Here is a 21,213-nt window from a genome sequence, read left to right as displayed (position 1 = left end):
ATCCTCAGCACCGCCGCTGCTAAAAAGGTAATCTTACCCTGCTGCCTTTCTCCCTAGTCCCTACTGTATCCCCTTGCTGTCCCTCTCTCTGTCACTCTCCCTGTCCCTATGTCCCTGCTGTCATTGTCCCTGTCCCTATGTCCTTGCTGTCACTTTCCCCGTCCCTCTGTTACTCTCCCTGTCCCTATGTCCCTGCTGTCACTTTCCCTCTCTCTCTTCCTGTACCTGCTGTCACTCTCCCTGAATTTCGTCTCATTCAGGGTGCTATAATGTGAATTTCGGTTCATACCGTGTGGTAAAATCTGAATTTCGACTCATACCGTGTGCTGTAATGTGAATTAAAGCTCATACTGTGTGCTGTAATGTGAATTTCAGCTCATACTGTGTGCTGTAATGTGAATTTCGGCTCATACTGTGTGGTAAAATATGAATTTTGGCTCATACCGGGTGCTATAGTGTGAATTTCGGCTCATACCGGGTGCTATAGTGTGAATTTCGGCTCATACCGGGTGCTATAGTGTGAATTTCGGCTCATACTGGGTGCTGTAATGTGAATTTCGGCTCATACCGTGTGCTGTAATGTGAATTTCGGCTCATACCGTGTGCTGTAATGTGAATTTCGGCTCATACCGTGTGCTGTAATGTGAATTTCGGCTCATACCGTGTGCTGTAATGTGAATTTCGGCTAATACCGTGTGCTATAATGTGAATTTCGGCTCATACTGTGTGGTAAAATATGAATTTCGGCTCATACTGTGTGCTATAATGTGAATTTCGGCTCATACCGTGTGCTGTAATGTGAATTTTGGCTCATACTGTGTGGTATCAAGTGAAAGGGGCGCCAGTACTAGATAGTATAAGGGATCCTACTACACTGAAGGACACACCCCTGTTTGAGTGACCACACCCCCTTTTCCGGAGGCGCGCGTATAATTGCAACCTTAACTTTTCCATACCCCCACTTCAAAATTTCCACTTTGACCACTGTATGTATGTATATGTATGTGTATGTGTATATATATATATATATATATATATATATATATATATATAAAATCTCAGTGCCTCCCCAGCCAATGACCTCACCGCACGTCACTGGAATAAGAAGTAATACGGTGTGGTGTAATGTGAATAAGAGGCACTACTGTGAAGAGTAACGCGCATACTGTAAAGGGGTACTACTATGTGACGTAACCTGAATACGGGACACTAATGTGTGATATAATGTAAATAAGGTTGCACTACTGTGTGACATAATTTGAATTGGGGGTACTATTGTGTGCCCACTTCCCTTCCCAGCAAGAAGGCACACTCTATTTCTATTTAAAATATATGGGGTGAGGGCACCAATGCTCTTAATGGCACAGGACACCAAAGTGAGGACTGCTATGGGTGAGGGGAGATGGTGCTGGTAAATGGGTGCAGGGTCAGAGGTGGAACTAGCGGCGGTGCTAAGGGGCACCTGTCAAAATCTTGCCTAGGGCATCAAATTGGTTAGGGTTGCCTCTGCTCCCCCCTCCCGCCAACTGAGACACACGGACCGTGCATTTGATATTCCACCAGGAAGGAGGCAGCGGAGCTGTGCTGCTGACCAAGGGAAACATGTCCTGCTACTCTGACTGGCTGTATGGAGGGGTGGACCCCAGGACAGCAATGGGTGTCCCAGAGTGCGCGTCCTTCTTGCCCGCAGGGAAGCAGCTCAGTGAGAGCCTGGTCCTGCTGCTGGTGTCACTGCTTGAGATCAGGCTTTTTCTGCGGAGGAACGCCAGGGAAAGCTGGGGGACAGGGACCTGCCAGCAGACACTGCATGTCCGGATAGCCTGGGCAAGAACTTGCTGCTGGTGGCGCTCTGCCTGACGTTTGGAGCAAAGGTCAGCTTTAAATTTACCACCAAAACTGTCATATACCTGCTGAACTTGTCATACAGTAACCTAATAAAACAGTAATGATGCACCCACACATATGATTAGCATGTCACCCACTGTCGCAGTGTTCTGGGAAGCTAGGGGTGCCAAACTGAATTTATATCTTGCCCCCCAACCTAAAAATGTTCTGACGCCCCTGCATATAATCATAATTGATATGATAGATTGATGTTATAATAACACACACCCCCACCGCCCAAACTTTTACAATATTTTTTTAACTGGTTTATGCACCTATTAATGCCTTGCCCCTGATGTAGCTCCACCCACAATATCCACAGCTCCTATCCCCCAGGGGGGACCTGCCTATTTTGTCAGTCCCAGGCCCAACAATTTCTTATAGCAACCCTGTTTATTGAGAGGGACAGTGACAGGTTAAGGAAGATTCAGTACTCATTGTAGTCAGAACCACAGGCAGCCACTCATAATTTTCTCTTTCCTCAATCTACTCTCTGACAAGCCACAGCCTCAGGTCAGCCAGCATAGCAGCAGTAGACACAGTCTCACAATGAGTATGCCCATGAGGCTACTGCTGCTGATGATCAACATGGTTCAGAGGAACATGTGATGGGCTCTTCCAATCAGAGCGCAGCACATGCTTTTCTCACCACCATGCAGAGATTAATGAGATTTTTGTCCCAATAGTGCAGTGCTCTTGAGCATGCTAAATTTTTACTATTAAAATAAGTTTCTTCTACCTGCCCATTTTAATTCAGAGGCAACTATGTGTTTATTTTTCTCAGCTGCCACACTATTATCCATGTAGGATGTGGACAATTTTGTTGGTACCCTTATAGCTCATTGAATCAATGCTTCATTCCTCCTGAAAAGTGATGACATTTTAAGCTATTGTCTCATGTAGACCATGCCCTTCCTATGTCATAGAATAAAGCAAATAAACTGTGAAAATAGATAAATTATAGCTTTTTCTCCAAAGCAAATTCTAAAATGGTCAGGTACCCCTAAGAAAAGACAATAAATAATTGGATTACAGTGATATTTCACACTAATTGCTTTCTTGAATTAGCATCAAATATGTCTTCTTATCAATCATTCAGTCTATTTAAATTTAGAAAAGTAGTCACTCTACTGTTTGGTATCATTGTGTGTACCACACTGAATATGTCCCAGAGCAAAGGAGAGAGTTGTCTGAGGAAATCAGAAAGAATATTATAGACAAGCACTTTTAAATGTAAAGACTATTTGTCCATGTCCAAGTAGCCTGATGTTACTGTGACTACAACATATTATACTCAAAACTCTCAATTGTAGTATTATAGTAATTACGAGACTCCCTGGAACAAAGGGCCGCGTTAAATAACAATTGATGTATGGATATAGTTTTTAAAAAGTAACTTTATTTTAGTAAATTCACACGTGTGGTGGTTAATTATGGTGACGTGCATCAGTTGATCTGATGGGATCCGGTATAAAAACCCTGACATGTGTTAGCCACAGTACTTCTTGACAAAGGGGAGAGGGCTCCCTGAAACGCGTTGAAGCTGCTTGCTGTAGCTTCTATTTCCCGGGATCCGATGGTCTTAAGAACTGGACGCCACTGATGCTTTACACTTACCTGTCTGCAGCCGGCATTTGTTTATAGAGCACTGAAAGCGTTAACCATCTGTATCCTGAGATGTGTATGGAGACTGTTTCTTTTTTATTGTGATTTTATGAATAAACCACGTTTTTTTGGACATTTGCTTGTCGAAACTACTTACCTGGACCCAGAACGGGAATAGAGAGGACAAGAAAACAGATACCTTTATGGGAATGCGTGATAGAATTTTAATGTATGTGTTTTATTAGAATATTTTACATGAGTGAAGCATTTGTCTGCGAAAGATACCTTTATATGCATGCAGGGCTGAATTAACCTGTAAGTGTTGGTCTAAGAGGAATTATTTTATGACTACGTGGGATTCCTCTCCTGCTGCATCTTTACATATATAGCGCTGGTTTCTAGTCTAATTGTATATTTTTCTGTTTAGTAAGATAAGAGTCTTCTTGGGTATGCTCATTTTCTGGACACTAGCAGCATTATTGGAGCGCAAGGCTATTCACGCTTGTTGTCTAAATTGGTTTACTGTGACTACAGTTGCAAATATTATTATGAAGTCCATGGGCCTGAAGTCAACTTCTCTTGACGCGGCCACACAATTGATCCCAGTTTAAACAGAAGAATAGTGAGAATGGTAAAAAAAAGAGCCAAGGAAAACTTCCAAAGAGACCTAAGCTGAACACCAAGATCAAGGTATGTCTGTGTATGATCACACCATCCAATACTTTTTGAGTGACAGTGGGCTCCACGGAAGAAAACTCCACTTTTGAAGAAACAAAATAAAAATCCAGACTGGAATTTGCTAAAATGCATATTGACAAAATGCTTCTAGGAGAATGTCCTTTGGTCACATTAGCTCTGTGTACACAGAATTTTTTTTTTAAAGAAAAGAACACTTTACCTACTATGACACATGGGGAGACTTAGTTATGTTATGGGGTTGCTTTGCTGCGTCTAGTACGTGATGCTTTGAATCTATCAGGGCACAATGAAATATCAAAACTATCAAGGCATTTTGGAGTAAATTACTTCCCAGTGTCAAAAAGCTCTCTCTCAGTCACAGGTCACGAGTCCTCCAACAGGATAATGATCCAAAACACGACACTAAAGATACCAACACTGGATGGGTTAGTATTTTTACCCTCCCCACTCCCCTACCCTAACCCTCGAGTGGTGTCGGCTTTGGCTAACCCTATGGGCTGGCGACTACGGTTAACCCTCGGGGATGGGGTGTGTGTGACAGATATTGCTAATCAGCCCCCTAGTGCCTAACCCTAAAATGAATGTTTACTTCCCTTCAGGCCTTTATCCACTCTGAAAATCATGGGTTCTTCTTTTTTCGTAGAAGGGAACTAACACAATTGTCCACGCCTGTATTTGTGCATTTACCAGGGACGTGCGGTGAGCTAAAAGGCTAAGGAGGCACTAGCTAGCACCAGAGCCAGATTTATACACAATATATGAGCCAAAGCGTACATCTGGGCATTATACACAGGTGCAGCAGTATAAACTCCTGGAAATTTGGTGAGTTTTGATCAGAGATGTGCAGAAAAGATAAGCAGGTGAGGCACTGCCTCACCTGCCATAGACTTTTTAGTCCACGGTTTTGGCTATAAAAATGATTAGAATAATGCAAAGAAGATATTTCACACATATTCTTTGTATTTTTCATATACTTTATACAATCAAAACTCTGGTACAAATGTAAGTATGACAGGAAAGGCTCTGCCTCACCTGCCTCACCCCACTGCATGTCACTGGCATTTACGCTCTGTTATAGTATATGTTCCACCATGGGTTGTTTTTTTCTTTTCTCTAAGCGTACAACTTTTCGTTTAAATTTTTTTACCATCCTTAAAGCGAGTTTGTTGTGGTTTCCTGTACAATCATAAGTTTAGGGAAGGACTGTGAAAACAACCTGCCTTAGTGAACAGGTGTGAACTCTAAACTCATCACCAATATCAAAATATGTTCAGTACAAAGCTCTCAAGAGAAAAAAACAGAAGTTCCTAGTATATAGTAGTAGTAAATGTCTCATCCACTTCCTTTGTGAGGCTTTATACCAGTGGCAGAAATATTAGAGACGGATCACAATTTTCTTCATAAGTTCTGAGCATCTGGAAGAGATTATTCCTACATTATGCAGCGTTACCTGGTCTGGTGTGCCCTACTGCTGTTCCTTGTGACAGTGGTCACCGGAGAAAAAGAAATGATGGTGAGTGCCTTTCACTGAGTATAATTCATTGCTGAGATGGGATGGGTACGGGATCCCGACAGTGAGGATATGCTGGTGGTCAGAGTATCGACAGCAGCATCCTGATGGTCAGAATCCTGACACTATTTAGAAGGTAAGCTAACCCTATCCCTTACCCTAACCCTCAGGCTAACCCTCCCCCCACACACCCCCAGCAGCCTAACCCTAACCCTCCATGGCATACTTACATTCAGGATTCTGTTCTGACTGCTGGTATGGTGAACATCGGGATGCCAACTACATCCTGCTGAGAATGCACAGAAAATACATAGCAATATATACCTATTATCCCTGAGCGCTCTTTTCTGATCTGGATCTCTTCCTAAGTTAATTAATTTGCTCTTATTATGATAATGTAAACAAAGAAATGACACAATATGGTGATGTAAAAACAAAATATACATATTTTATTAATACTCTATGTTAGTGTTTCCCAAACCCAGTGTTACGGACTCTAATAATTCGTGTATTCATGTCACTCAGCAGCAGAATGCTGTCGAGGGGGGGGGGGGGAATGAGCGCATCAAGACCCTTGCGGTCGCAATGGGTTCTGCTCCCACTCCATGGGTGTCGTGGACACCAACGAGTGGGAATAGCCCTGTTGGTCGGTATGCCGACCATCGTGATAGTGAGGGGGCGGGATGTAGGGGGAGGAAATGTGACTGGTGGTCTCCTGACCGCCGGTCACATGACTACATCCCATTCTGAAGACCAAATGTGAGCATTACCGTGTATGGTCATTTCTTTGCTGAAAATAATTCAACAAACTACACTGTTAAACACGTTTCTGCATTTTGTTTGTCAGAGTATGAATAAAAGTTGACCTCCACAGGAATAAGTTTGAGCACACTTTGTTTCTGCTTCTCCTAGCCCAGAGTACAATCTATGAGTACTGAGTTAGCTGCTCTCTGAATCAATAAGTAAAAAAAAAATGTTTCATCTTTGTTGAATGGAACACAAATAATAAACAACTCAACAATGCATAACATGGGAAGCTAAATAGCGCATTTACAGTAGGTATGTATATTGTCTGAGAAAGTGCTATTATATGCTTAAACATCTACACATATTTTTTTAGATAGATAGATAGATAGATAGATAGATAGATAGATAGATAGATAGATAGATAGACAGAAAACACGGAATGTTTATTTATTTATTTTTTTAAACTAACAGATATTCACAGCTGAACCGTCCAAGGTCCACTCCCAAAAATAATTATCTGCTTAACTGATGTTTATGGTACATCCCTAATCACTACAGTATACATTATGTACATTGCTGCCAAGAGAAACAAGGGATGACTGATGTGCTCTTTCCAATACTGGTAATGTGTCTGACTAGTGAATTGGTACTATAAGGAGGTGGTATAAATTTAGGTTGGTATGTCCATATTTTATATTACATTATTTTGTCTGTAGCATATCTGCATTTCTTTGTCACTTCAAATATTATCTTCATGCACCTCACCATTCACTTGAATAAAACCTACCAGCATGTGTTTGGTATGGAACTCAAGTGCCTTGTATGGGGTAAAACATCTTAAAGCTGCTGTTAAACCAGAAAAGCCTTAATTTTCCATACTACTGGATATGAGTGGACTAAAAGTCATGGGGCTGGATGTAATGGCTTGAGCGATGGCCGGAGCTCCGAGACTCCGGCCGAACTCGTACGTTTTTTTAAAGCAGCAAACGTTAACAAGGCAAAACCATGTTTGCTGCTTTAAAAAAAACTTACGAGTTCGGCCGCAGTCTCGGCTAATCAATATATTTTATGAAGGCAAACAACCTATAAACCACAATTTTTTTATAATTAATGTTTATTCTCACTCAAAACTATACATAAGCAATAAAGACATATCCCAAACAATCACAGTGTGAATTAGAGATGAGCTGATGCATGCTGCACTATACTCTGCTATACTGGCTGTGATGTGTGATGTGTCAAGTATTACAAGTGGCTGTGCTGTATAGTGACTGTGTATAGGGGGTGCACTGCACTCTGCTGTGTGCTGCGTTATACTGGCTGCGCTGTGTCCAGAGTCTCACAATTGGCTGTGCTTATAGTGACTGTATATAGGGGCACACTTCCCACTGATGAAAGCTACACTATACTCTGCTGTATTGGCTGTGCTGTGTCCAGACTCACAAGTGGATGTGCTCTGTATAGTGACTGTATAGGGAGCACGCTGCTATATGCTGCGCTATACTCTGCTGAAAATTGTATAGTCTTGTGTGCTTTACCCTAGTGCACTTTGTTCACATGCATCTATAAACCCTCTGATCCATGCAATTCGAATCGAGTTGCAAGTTAAAAAACAGAAAAAAAGAAAGAAAAATATATATCTATGGTTTGTACTGTTTGTTGCGGTTTACCGTAGTGCGCTTTGTTCACATGCATCTATAAGCCCTGTGACTCCATGCAGTTTTAACCAAGCTGCAAATTCATAAACAGTAAGGAAAATAAAATATATAGATCTATTGTTTGTACTGTTTGGTGCGCTTTACCCTACCGCCCTTTGTTCAAAGCCCTGTGACTCCACACAGTTTGAACCAAGCTATTCAAAAAAGAAAAAAATCTATATAGATCTATTGTTTGCACTGTCCTGTGCACTGTGCACCAGTACACTGTGGCAATGTTTCATAGATGTTCTATAAACTGCCGTGTGCTTGTGCCGCTGCTCTGTAACTTAGTATCCATCCAGCTCACTGCAGCCTTTGGTGAAAACAATATTGTGAGGTGGTCAAAATTGAAATGACTGGAAATTAAAGTTATTGAGGTTAATAATATCGTAGGAACAAAAAAAAAGGCCCAAATTAAGTGATTTAGCTTTTTTGACAATTAAAAAAAAAATGCAAATCCAAAACCAGTCACAGCGGTTTGGCAAATCCAAAGCCAGGCGACAAACAGAGCCATATCCAAATCCAGCAAAAATGATCCGGTGCACACCTCTAGTGTGAATACAAACATAATACATCACTAAAAAAGCAAAAAAGAAGGAAGTAACCACAGGAAGCATCTGAAAGGAACATAAAGGGAAAGGGCAATAAAACAGAAGATGGGCCAGGTGAATGTCAAGAGTGAAAAAGGGAGGAGGGGAGATTTAAGGTGAAATAGTTGGATGTGAGTAAAGCCATCATTGGTCTAGAATTTGGTCCAGTGGTCTTCAGGGAGATATAAAAATGGTGGAATAGTACTGCCATGGTTCCCCTCATCTTGACAGCTGGAGCCAGTGGTGCAAGTAGAAATATTTTCTCAGTGGTACTGAGTGCCAAAAAATAGGCATGGCCATGTGTGTGAGGGGGTGTGGCAGCATGCTGCTAGTGGGAGTGGCTACATGACACTAGCGGCGTGGCCACACAACAGCCCCCTTTTTTTTTAATCTGGAGGCAAGGCTAAAAATATATAGTAATGCCTCCAGTATAATAGAAATATATTGTGATACCTCCAGTATAATAGAAACATATAGTAATGCCCCCAATTAAATAACAATATATAGTAATGCCTCCATTATAACAGGAATATACAGCTACTGTCGCACTCCCAGTAACCCTGTCAAAGTGGGAGGAGCCATCATGCTACCAAGCACCATGGTCTTGTTGCTTTGTGGCACATTCTAATTGTGGTAATAGCAAAGTGTGTGGCAGGTGGTACTGCGTACCCGCTGCCAAATTCTTAAGGGTACTCCGTACCTGAGCGTACCCGTATACTTGCACCGCTGGCTGGAGCTGATACTCAGCAGTCTTTATAATCTAACCAATCAAACCAGGTAGAAACAAATTCCTGATATCTGTCTTAGCTAGAGAGGGCAATATCTTTCATATCCATACACTCTACGTATCAAGCCTCAGAAACCAAACTGGGATTACTGCTTTTGAAGAATTAATAAAATTCTTAAGTAGAGACTTTTTTATACTTAAAGATAGGGATATCTACCAGGTTAGAATCAGAGTCAGAGGGCGTTCCCTCCACCACCACTGTCTTAGTGATCTGGATAACTGTGTCACAGAACTCGCAAATCTTGGGGCAATACCACCAAATATAGAGGTGGAATCCCAGCATCTGTCCGCAACGCTAACAGGAATTAGGCAAGCTTGGAAACATCTTGCTAAGAAACATTGGTCATCTATACAACTGTGTAATGAATTTAAAGTGCATTTCAATCACTGAGAGGCTTTATGAGGAAAGTTGGGTATATAAAAAGATTTGTTTCCACTGCCCTTCAGAGATAATGCCTCCCAGTTCCTTGTGCCAGATAAGTGAAAGTAGGGAGAGAGCCGAACTGCACCTCAGTCAGTAGTTTATACTGGATATATTATAAAGGGCATGTCTTGGTGCCATTGAAGCAGTACACAGCAATTGAAAAGGGATGAGAGCTCCTGAAAGCAAAGTCCCATGGAGGAGTTTCTGCAGAAAATGCTTTATATCAAGTGACAATGCTAAATTCCCTTGTCGTATAAACAACCTTTTATGAAGCTAAGAACACTGTACGCTGTTTACTTAAGAAGTACCGTAATGGTACGCTAGTTGCGTAACGATCGCTCAGCCGTAGGCGAGACGCTCAAGCGTCACGTTCGCTCACGGCCCAGCGATCACAGGACACGTTATTGGCTATGACTAGAGTAATGATTCGCTATGGCGTAGCGGACGCTCGAGACCACGAGGAGATCACCAGCGGCGCAGACGCTCACAACGCTATACCTTTATGTCTAAACCTTATACCAATGAAATACACGGAATACCTTAATGTGAATACAGGGTGTAAGTGCAACCTTGTGTAACCTGACTAACTACAAAGCTGCTTGAGCGTCACCGACGCTCAAGTGAACACTTAACACTATAGGAAATACACAGATACTGGTTTAGGGTCCAAAGCCTATTAACTGTATTATATCTAGTATACTTGTAAAAAGGGGATAACAGTACAAATGATACACTACAATATAACAAAGACTTCTTAACCAAAATACAATACTATCTAATACAATACAATACTAGTCTAGGGGAGATACGAGAGAAAGAGAAGGGAAAGAGAGAGAGAGAGACGGAGAGAGATGAGAGAAATTGGCTCACAGAAAGACAATGATAACGGAGAGAAACTTACGCACGAGGGTAAACGATCGCATGCGCCTGGACATCCAGCACCCGATTTTCAGCAATGAGAACCGTTGAAGAGTGAGAGCTGGATGTGGTCGGCCTGCCTATTTATGCCCCACACACAATGCAATCTCATAGTCCCTACAATCCCATTGTCCATTGGACGTCGGAATTCGGCCCTGCATCATAACAAAAGGTCATAGGTTGATTCATACAGGTGGGCTGTGACGATTTCAAACAGCTCAGGTGGGTGGGGAACTAGGTTTCCCGCCGCATACCTGAGTATGAGTAAATAGTAGAAATGGACATAAACTTCTTATGTCCATAACTATTCGCACGAGCGATTAATACGCTCCAAACCAACACCGGAATATTGCTAATTAAATACTCTTCCGATGGGTACCAAACACTGCTGTATGATTCCTGTTAGACCCTTCGTACGATACAAAGAGGGATTCCTTAGCTCAGGGACCTTCTATATTAACCAAACTTTCAGAAACTATCAAAGGGACCATGATCTATAAACTACATTAATTGTGAAAATATGTAACGAATGAGTCGCACGCTACGACTACATAAACTCTACCGTAAATACGCATACCGCGCCTGCGAGTGCACGCTATTGCGGGTATGCGCCTTCACGGGAGAGCGTACGCATGCGCAGCACGGACCAGTGTGCGGTGCAAATATGGCAACGTGCATAGAGACATTTTTCTGACTTTGACAGTCCACCCTTTGGCAGTCAATAATAACTGCCACAAAACATTTAAGGAGAAAAATGCAAGTCAGGGGTTAATTGATTTCCATGGTGGGGTAAGGAAGAAGAGAGGAGTAGGTGTGAAGAGGGTATGACCTAGTGAGAAAGTAGAAGCATGTGTGTATGAGTCCATGTTTGGAGGGTCATGTATCATCGTGCCGTACGTGTTGTAAATCAAGCTTCGAGGTATTGCGAAGTATACATTTGAATTCCTTCTTATCCTGTGGTACAGGTCTGTGGATGGGCTGTCAAACTTTACCGAGCTCTTTTCGGATTTTGAACAAAATGGGGAGCACATTTTAGTTGATGATACATGAATGGGGGAGGTATGTGGTTGCTGATATCTGTGCCTGTATTCCCTATCGTCTATGTGTGTCATTACCTGAGGGTTGTAGAGATGAAGATAAAGAACACTTATGGAAAATGCAATGATATTCTATGTCAGGGAAATGTACATCTGTCGTCGAAGTTGTGTTCGGTATCTGTTGAGAGTCGTCTTCTTTGCGCTGTATTGCTCCTTGGGCATGAGCAAATAGCTTTGTCTGAGCCATCAGATTTACAAAAAATGTTGGGCTAGCGTGAGTTTAAAAGTACTAGGGAAACTGGGGATCCATGGCAAAGTTCATCAAGTGTCCATTTCTCAAGTGGTCAAAACTTCATCTTTGGTGCTTGTCTGTTGTCTGTATAGCGTCTCGTCAACTTCCTCGTCCAAGGGGGTCTTTGTATCTTGGAGAAAAGCAGAAAAACAGGTGAAAGAAATGGACCGTATAATCGCATTTTCATCACATCCTGGTTTCTATCATTGGGTCATAAATCAAATCCAGGTTAATTACGGTTTCCTCACTCCTCAAGCTCATCACTCTTGTACTTTGTTTGCACCTCATTAAAGCCTGCCCGCATCTAAATATCAATCCAATCGATATAACGACACCCAAGATACATAGTAGAAACTTTCCAACATCCATTATGACTCCTTGAGCCCAGTCCCCCAAACCGGAGAACCAATTTCGCGGGTTCAACCATGACACCCAACCAGTCAGCTCATTACCTACAGCAGCAAGGGTGAGATTGTGTTTTCGACGAAATTCCCACTTCAATTGGAGAATATCGTCCATCTTTTGGTCTATGACCTCTACCGGATCCTCGGTGCTATTCGTGATATAAGTGCAACACTTTATGCCGTACTGTGTTGCCAATGTAACACAATATCCGCCTGTTACTGCTGTAAGATAATTAAGAACCATCCTATGCTGAACTAGTTCTGTTTTATAAGCTTGAAGTTCTCTTCCAGTGTATCTAAACGTGTCATCATACATTTCAGTGATATTATCTAACAAATTGGCGAGTGCGGAAATGTATCTATAATTCATCACTCCTCGAGCGGTGCGAGTGAAATCTAACGCTACCAGAACCTGAATCCCGGTGGATTCATGGATAAGATCAGAGGCCGGATGCTCTAACCTTTCTGACAGTTGTCTTTTAACTCGGTGCTCGTAATGAGTGTGAGTATAAGGAGCTTGGGCACCACGGTGTATGTCCTTCATTTTGTCATGTGTAACAGTCATCACTTCAGGCAATACTTTTCCAATATAACACAATCCTTCAGAGTTTGGGGCGAGCCACTTGTACGCCTTTCTCCCGCATATGAAATATGCATCATCGGGGAGAACATATGGGACGGAGAAGGACATGACCATGTTACAAACCTTCCAGGTGAAATCTCCTGACCCTAATTCTTCCATCTGCCTAATGCACGTATCAGTTTGTACGATATGTGCACAGTATCCTGGTGATACCTCTCCAACTCTAGTAATCCTATTTCCTAAGGTATATCGATACCGGAAAGATTTTCCTCTACTGGCTATGTGGCGTACCAGCTCTGTATCTGTAGGCATTCTATCTGCTCTGTGTGAAAAGGTCATGGTAAGGTTGCTCCATGACACTTCCCAATTTCCCGGTTTTCTGGGATTGGAGATGTTGAAACATAAGAGGGACCTATCCACATGGTATTGGTGGAGCTTCAAACTAGGAGGGCTGGAGATATTAAACCTCCGGTCCACCGGTCTCCCACCATTTAGCTCAAGTACCTCCCCTAACGTTAAAGGAAATGGTACTAGCCCTGATTTGCTGTGACCCTGAGGTACTTGAGAGCATACCCAACAATCTGTTTGGTTTAACACGTTACCCACTAAAGAGTGATAGTCACTCAATGGATGCCGGTCTATATGGATATTAAAACTGGATTGGCATTTCTTTATGCATCCATCTTCAACCAGATTATCACAGAGCCTACAGATACAATTTTCTTCAGCTAACAATCCATCACAATTTCTTCTATCGGATCGTTTTCTGATACTCGCCTTTGCTTGTTGGTTTGGTTGACCTTGGAAAACTACGCCTCCATCATCATAATCGGAACCCATTCCAGATCCTCTCTCGACCTCTATGGTACTCTCGCCGGAACAGACTGCTCTGGTCAACATCATGGTTAACATCAAAATCCGGATCACAGTCTCTTGGGGCAAGTCCATCTTTGAGGAGGAAATAGAGAAGAATGAGAAGGGGGAAAAAAGAAATTTCAAGGAAGAGGGGATGGGAAGTGGAGAAAAACAATAAAAGGGAGAAGGGAGTCGACAACTGCTTTCGGTCTTCAAGGCTCAGGTGCCGCCTCAGTCCTCCTGGAACAGACACTCCAGTGATACAACCTCTACCGTCTGTTCCTTATCACGGGACTTCTCTGGATCAGCAACCTTTTTGCAGTGGGATGAATGGACCCAAGTCTCTCTCTCAGCCACCTTCAATGCTGTGGTGCTAGTCAATAAGACCTGGTATGGTCCTTCCCATCTATCAATAAGACAACCTGAGCGTAGAAAATTTCGTATCATTACATAATCCCCAGGTTCAATGTCATGACAATTACTATCTGGTAAATCAGGAATCACCAACTTCAGATTATCATTTTGATTCCTCAACTGCTTACTCATGTTAATCAAGTACTTTACAGTTACTTCATTGTTACATTTCAAATCATCCTGAGGGTTAATCATGACATGCGGTTGTCGACCAAACAAGATTTCAAAAGGAGACAGATTAAGAGGGGACCTGGGAGTGGTTCTGATGCTATACAAAACAATGGGTAAAGCTTCTGGCCACGTCAATCCTGTCTCTGCCATTACTTTACTCAATTTATTTTTAATAGTGCTGTTCACTCTTTCGACCTTCGCGCTCGCCTGTGGACGGTACGGAGTGTGCAGCTTGCTATCAATTCCCATCAACTTACACATTCCTTGAAAGACATCACCTGTAAAATGGGTACCCCTATCACTTTCAATGATTCTAGGGATACCATATCTACATACAAATTCCTGCACAATTTTCTTAGCTGTAAACATAGCGGTATTTGTAGCTGCTGGGAAAGCTTCGACCCAATTCGAGAAAACATCTATACAAACAAGTACATATTTCAAATTTCGACATGGGGGTAATTGAATGAAGTCAATTTGTATTACCTGGAAAGGGCCGCCGGCAGGGGGGATATGGGATGGTTCTGTAGGTATTGCTTTTCCAATATTCTTTCTCAGACAGGTAAGGCATGACATTGCTCTTTTACTCGCATGAGAGGAGAATCCTGGGGCGCACCAGTATGCTCTTACCAATTTGCACATCCCCTCCTTGCCTAGATGAGTCAGCCCGTGAGCTGCTTCAGCCAGACATGGAAGGTATGCCCTGGGGGCCACTGGTTTACCATGTCCATCCGTCCAGAGCCCTGAGGACTCCTGGCCATATCCCTTTGCCTTCCAGACTGCTCTTTCCTGTGTGGAACACAAATTCTGCATCTCACACAACTTTTGTGTGTTGATGGTATTAAATACCATCAGTTGTGTGGTGTCTGTCTGTATGGGGGTAGCAGCTGCAAGCTTTGCGGCTTCGTCTGCTCGGCTGTTACCAAGGGATATTGGGTCTTGGCTATATGTATGTGCTTTACATTTGATAACAGCCACTCTGTCGGGTTCCTGTATCGCTGTTAGAAGCCTTTTTATGTGAGCTGCATGCGCTATCGGTGTACCAGCCGCCGTCATGAAATTTCTGAGCCGCCATAGGGCTCCGAAATCATGGACTACCCCGAAGGCGTATCTAGAATCGGTGTAGATATTGGCTGACTTACCCTTAGCCAATTCACATGCTCTGGTTAGGGCGACCAGTTCAGCAACCTGGGCTGAGTGAGGTGGGCCTAGCGGTTCCGCTTCTATGGTGTCTTGGTCATCTACGACTGCGTATCCAGTACACAAGTCTCCCGAGTCTGACTGTCTATGACAACTACCGTCCGTGTAGAACGTGAGTTCTGCATCTTCCAGTGGGTTGTCACTGATGTCAGGCCTTGCGGTAAAATTTTGGGTCAAATATTCCATACAATCATGTGTATCTCCCTTTGCATTAAATCCTCCTTCCCCATCACTCTCACCTTCCACCCTTTGTGTCTGACCAGGCACACCTGGGAGAAATGTTGCAGGATTTAATGCACTGCATCTCCTTATGGTGATGTTTACTGGGGCCATTAATGCCAATTCCCATCTTGTAAACCTTGCTGATGAGACGTGTCTGGTTTGGGCAGAATTCAATAAGGCAGATACCGCATGCGGTGTATGGATTGTGAGGTTGTGGCCTAGCACGACATCTTCGCTTTTTGTCACTAGCAATGCTATCGCCGCAACGCTACGCAAGCATGTGGGGAGGGATCGCGCTACCGTGTCTAGCTGGGCGCTGTAGTATGCAATTGGCCTGCTGGCGTCACCGTGTTTTTGGGTTAGTACACCTGCTGCGCACCCAGCACTTTCTGTTCCGTATAGTTCAAAGGGTTTCCCATAGTCTGGCATACCTAGTGCTGGTGCCTGCGTTAGGCACTGTTTGAGTCTCTCAAATGCTGTTTCGGATTCGTCTGTATGCGAAATCCGATCAGGTTTGTTTGAAGAGACCATTTCCTGCAAAGGTAACGCCAATATGGAAAACCCTGGGATCCAATTACGGCAATACCCACACATTCCTAAAAACGTCCTGATCTGTTGCTGGGTTTGTGGCAGTGTCATGTCTCTAATGGCTTGGATTCTATCAGCGGTCAGGTGTCTCAGTCCTTGTGTTAGACAGTGTCCCAAATATTTTACCTTAGTTTGGCATAATTGTAACTTGTCTTTGGAAACCTTGTGACCAGTGTCTGAAAGATGAAACAGGAGCTGTTTCGTATCCTTCAGAGATGCTTCCAGTGAATCTGAACACAGTAATAAATCGTCCACATACTGTATCAATACTGATCCACTGTCTGGTTGGAAAGACTGTAAACAATCATGCAAAGCCTGAGAAAATATACTTGGACTATCTATGAAACCTTGGGGTAACCGAGTCCACGTGTATTGGACTCCTCTGTATGTGAATGCAAACAAATATTGGCTGTCAGGGTGCAGAGGTACCGAAAAGAAAGCGGAGCAGAGGTCAATAACAGTGAAAAATTTGGCAGTGGGAGGAATTTGCATTAGGATGACAGCTGGATTAGGCACTACGGGGAACTGACTCTCAACTATTTTGTTAATCCCCCTTAGATCCTGCACTAGCCTGTAACCCCTCCCCCCACTCTTTTTAACAGGGAAGATGGGACTATTGGCTGTGCTGGACGTTCTTACCAGAATGCCCTGTTGCAGCAAGCGTTCTATTACTGGGAAAACTCCTAACTCCACCTCTGGCTTCAGAGGATACTGTGGGATTTTTGGAGCTATCCTACCATCTTTTACTTGTACAACTACTGGAGCTACGTTTGCCATTAATCCAGTGTCCTGTCCATCTTTTGTCCAAAGTGACTCTGGTATCTGAGATGTCATCTCTTCTACTTGGGATGGGTTCCTATTTGTCATAATGGAATGTGACATTAATTTTGATGGGGAGTCTAACATGTCTCGTACCTCCTGAGCGTGATTCTCAGGAATGTCCAAGAATACACCTTCAGGAGTACAATAAATGACGCAACCCATTTTACATAGTAGGTCTCTCCCCAGGAGATTAGTTGGTGCCGATGCAGCCAGCAAAAAGGAATGCTTGGTATGCAAAGGCCCTATTGTAATCTCGGCTGGTTTGCTAACAGGGTAGTGCTGGACTACTCCTGTTACTCCCATGGCTGGAATTGTCCTACCAGTGGTTCTCATGCCCACTGTCGAATTTATCACTGACTTGGCCGCCCCTGTGTCTACAAGAAAGTTTAAAGTTTTACCAGCTACATTGATTGCAATCTCTGGTTCGCTTCCAAGACTGGCAATCAATTTAACTGGCTGCAGATTACAGGTGTGGCCACACCCCTATTGGGTATGCTGACCTCCCTGAATCCCATTGGCAGCAACTACTTGTGGGGGAGTTAGCTGGGAACTACCAGAGGCCTGCCAGTCTCTGTTCGGGGGATATCTTTTTGTTTCCCCTGTATGTGGCTCAAAACTCCGCCTCTGTGGACCCTGCTCCCAATGTCGTGTGTTGTGTTGTTGTCTAGGGGGTTGAAAAGATCTTTGTACATTCTTTGTTCTACATTCTCGTGCAAAGTGTCCCGGTCTGTTACAAGAAAAACATGTTATTACACTTGCCTTACCCACAGGATTCGGTGGTACATACGCAGGCTGCCTTGTGGTCAGCGCCTGTATACTTACGGACATCAACTTATCACTTTGCGACTCCCTGTGTCTAGTGATGTTTTTGTCGTGATCAACAGCAGCCTCTCTCAAGGTGGACACTGACAGACCTCGCCAACATGGTTGTGTGGTCTGTACCCTAGCTTTTAATGTTTCTTTCAAACCATCCATCAGTACAGATACTGCTACTTCTCGATGGTTTGGGTTGGTCTTAATGTCTTCTATACCAGTGTATTTTGCCATTTCTGATAGTGCCCGGTGGAAATATTCTGCTGCCGTTTCGGACTCCTTTTGCTTAATGGAAAATATTTTATTCCATTTAACAACGGCTGGGAAATACTCCTTTAGCTGTAAATTTATCCTTTTTACATTATCCTGGTCGTACACATCTGTAAGCGGTACATCTTTATCTAGTCCACAATCAGCCAAGAATTTAACTGAGTCGACATTGGAAGGTAAGCAAGCTCTTAGCACTATCTGCCAATCCTTATTATTGGGCTCTAAAGTGTTTCCTAGATCCCTGATGTATTTTTGGCTTGCCACTAAATCTTTTCTGGGGTCTGGGAATTCAGACACTATGGTCCTCAATTCCATTCTAGTGAACGGGCAATACATGGCAATGTTCCTGACGGGTGTGGCTCCTGATGCATCTGTTTTCCCATTGGGAACTACTATCACCTTTACAGGAGCAATTCTAACAGCCTCATTCTGCGTAGATTCTACAACTTGTGGTACAATTGTTTCAGTGTAGTGCATGGTGCCGTACTTACCCGTTGACACGACCTCACCTATCCCTCCGCTAGGGGCCTTAACTAATCTCGTGGGTGGTGCAGTTCCTACTGTGGTTTCTGATATGGTGGCCGCGAGAGAGAGCGCTGAAATTGTTGCCGAATCTTCTTCTTGATCACACTCCTGAGGAAGGTTCAAAACAGGGTACATCTTGCACGGGTTAATACTTGCATGAGTTATTTGGTTAACATCATTAACATTTACAGGGTTACTAAGAGTTTGTGTTTTACAACCCAGTGCGTTTCTCTCCGTAATCAACTTCTCTCCTGCAATGTATGGTGGAGGTGGAGCTGTGGCTATCAGCTTCCTGACTGCCCCAGATCCCGCCGCCAGAGCCAAACCTCTCTGTATCTCACCTTCCTGGTGCCATAACTGTAAGTAATCATGATGCTGAATTCGTCTCTTTGATGATTTTACGAGACATATCCTCCTCCTTAAATTTTGTAACACGTCTGGACTGAAGCTACCTATTCTTGGGAATTTGTCCCTGTCTTGTACAGTCATTCTCTCCCATTCATCACATAAAGATTCTGTGTGACTTCCGTATTTTTCACACATTACATATCGTGCCGACCCAACTGGTCGGTTCACAGAATCAACCTGAACCAGGGTTGATCGCCCCCTACCTGAGCAACTGGCCCCCATAGTCTGCAGGTGTTGCTTAGTCCTCCTTGGATTTCTGTATCAAGGTTTTCAGCAAGCCTTTACAGACAACCAAATTACTCCACAGTAGGCCGGCGGTGGCGGTTTACCGAGTACCCCACTCACTCGCCCACCTCGACCAATACGACCTGATCACACCGATATGGTGCTGGCGTACTCGATACAGGGCCCCTATGGAACCTTCAGTTTACTGGAACATATGAGGGTTACCCGCAGGACACTTACTCTTTCCAGTAAAGTTGGGGTTGTTAGATAGTTCCTGAGTGACCAGCGAACTTCCCTTCCAAAAATAAAAAATTACACAAATCACGTCAGAATGTACAGATAGCGTTTGTGACCACTTTACTCTAATGGTATTAGGTCAGATTACTAACTACTGCACACAATTACGTGTGGTCCAATCGTTCAGTACACAAGCACTACTTGTCATGTACTGAAAGATCAATGGAATCGATGTTTCCGGCCGCGATTCCTTCAGCAAGAGCTTATGGCCTATATGGGTTCTGCACCAACACCCCAGGCGTTGTGCCACTGGACTTTTATAGCGGACCTCTTAGTACCTTACGACCTCCTGGTCTTGTTACCTTCTGTTAATGACCTCCTGGTCTGTTACCTTATGGTCCGCTATACTCTAATGCTCAAATATTATTTAACCAGGGATGCCTCCCTAGCCACCGTATATGTCACTTACACGTGTGTCCCTTGACGAGTACCCGACTTTCCTTTTGGTTCCACCTTAAAGTTATATAAACTTTTGTATACAAAACCACACTCACTCAACACATGTACACTTTTGTTTCTATATCTATTTCTGCGCAGAAATTGTCTTCAGTCCAACAGTGTTACTAATTAGGAGCAGGATCTGTTAAGCTAAATTTCAGATTTTCCAAAAATAGATTTGCGTTATTTACCGCTGTGCGTTATTTACCGCTGTGCGTTACTTATCGCCTTTGCGCTAATTATCGCTTTGCGCTAATTCAACTTTTCGTGACTTGAGCTACGTGGGCGTAACCAGACGCTACGTTGCGTAATGTACGCTGCGTGCGTCTGCCGTTTGGATTGCGTACGCAAGTCTTTTGTTAGGGACACGTGTACGCAAAACAAAGATCCACCGTAACACAATTTCTACCTTTATCAATGTAGGTGATCCCTGATCATCTACCGCACACCACACTGACTGTCTTATCTCCCAGACAAGCCGTGTGTTGGTCTATACTTTAACTATTACCTCTACTATGAAATAACAGCAAATCTCTTTTTGCACTTTCTAATCAACTATAAAACTTGGCAAACAGGAATAGTGATATACGAAATTTGAAAAAGAAATGCAGATAAATGTATGCGTGCGTGTATACGCAAGACAGAAGAGAAATAAAACAGTTTTAAAAGACACAAGCGTTTTGTTCTTACTTCCGGTTCCCGGATTCCTTCAGCACTCTTTATCTAAGCGAAGCAGACGCTTATCCCGTCAGCACTGCGAGACAACCTCCCACCCTTTGCTGGGGGGA

At 43.3% G+C, this 21,213-nt stretch overlaps 1 long non-coding RNA gene across 1 annotated transcript in view; it reads left to right on the top strand.

The window, feature by feature from the left end:
• The first annotated feature begins 5,351 nt into the window (after nucleotides 1-5,351).
• Nucleotides 5,352-21,213, top strand: part of LOC135039382 (uncharacterized) — a 41,804-nt gene continuing 25,942 nt past the window's right edge. Inside the window, exon 1 of the long non-coding RNA XR_010233408.1 lies at nucleotides 5,352-5,701. This is a non-coding gene — a long non-coding RNA (uncharacterized LOC135039382). The remainder of the gene's footprint in view (nucleotides 5,702-21,213) is intronic.

This window comes from Pseudophryne corroboree, chromosome 2, assembly GCF_028390025.1.
Source record: "Pseudophryne corroboree isolate aPseCor3 chromosome 2, aPseCor3.hap2, whole genome shotgun sequence".
Lineage (NCBI taxonomy): Eukaryota > Metazoa > Chordata > Amphibia > Anura > Myobatrachidae > Pseudophryne > Pseudophryne corroboree.
This window is presented reverse-complemented; position numbering and strand designations above follow the sequence as displayed.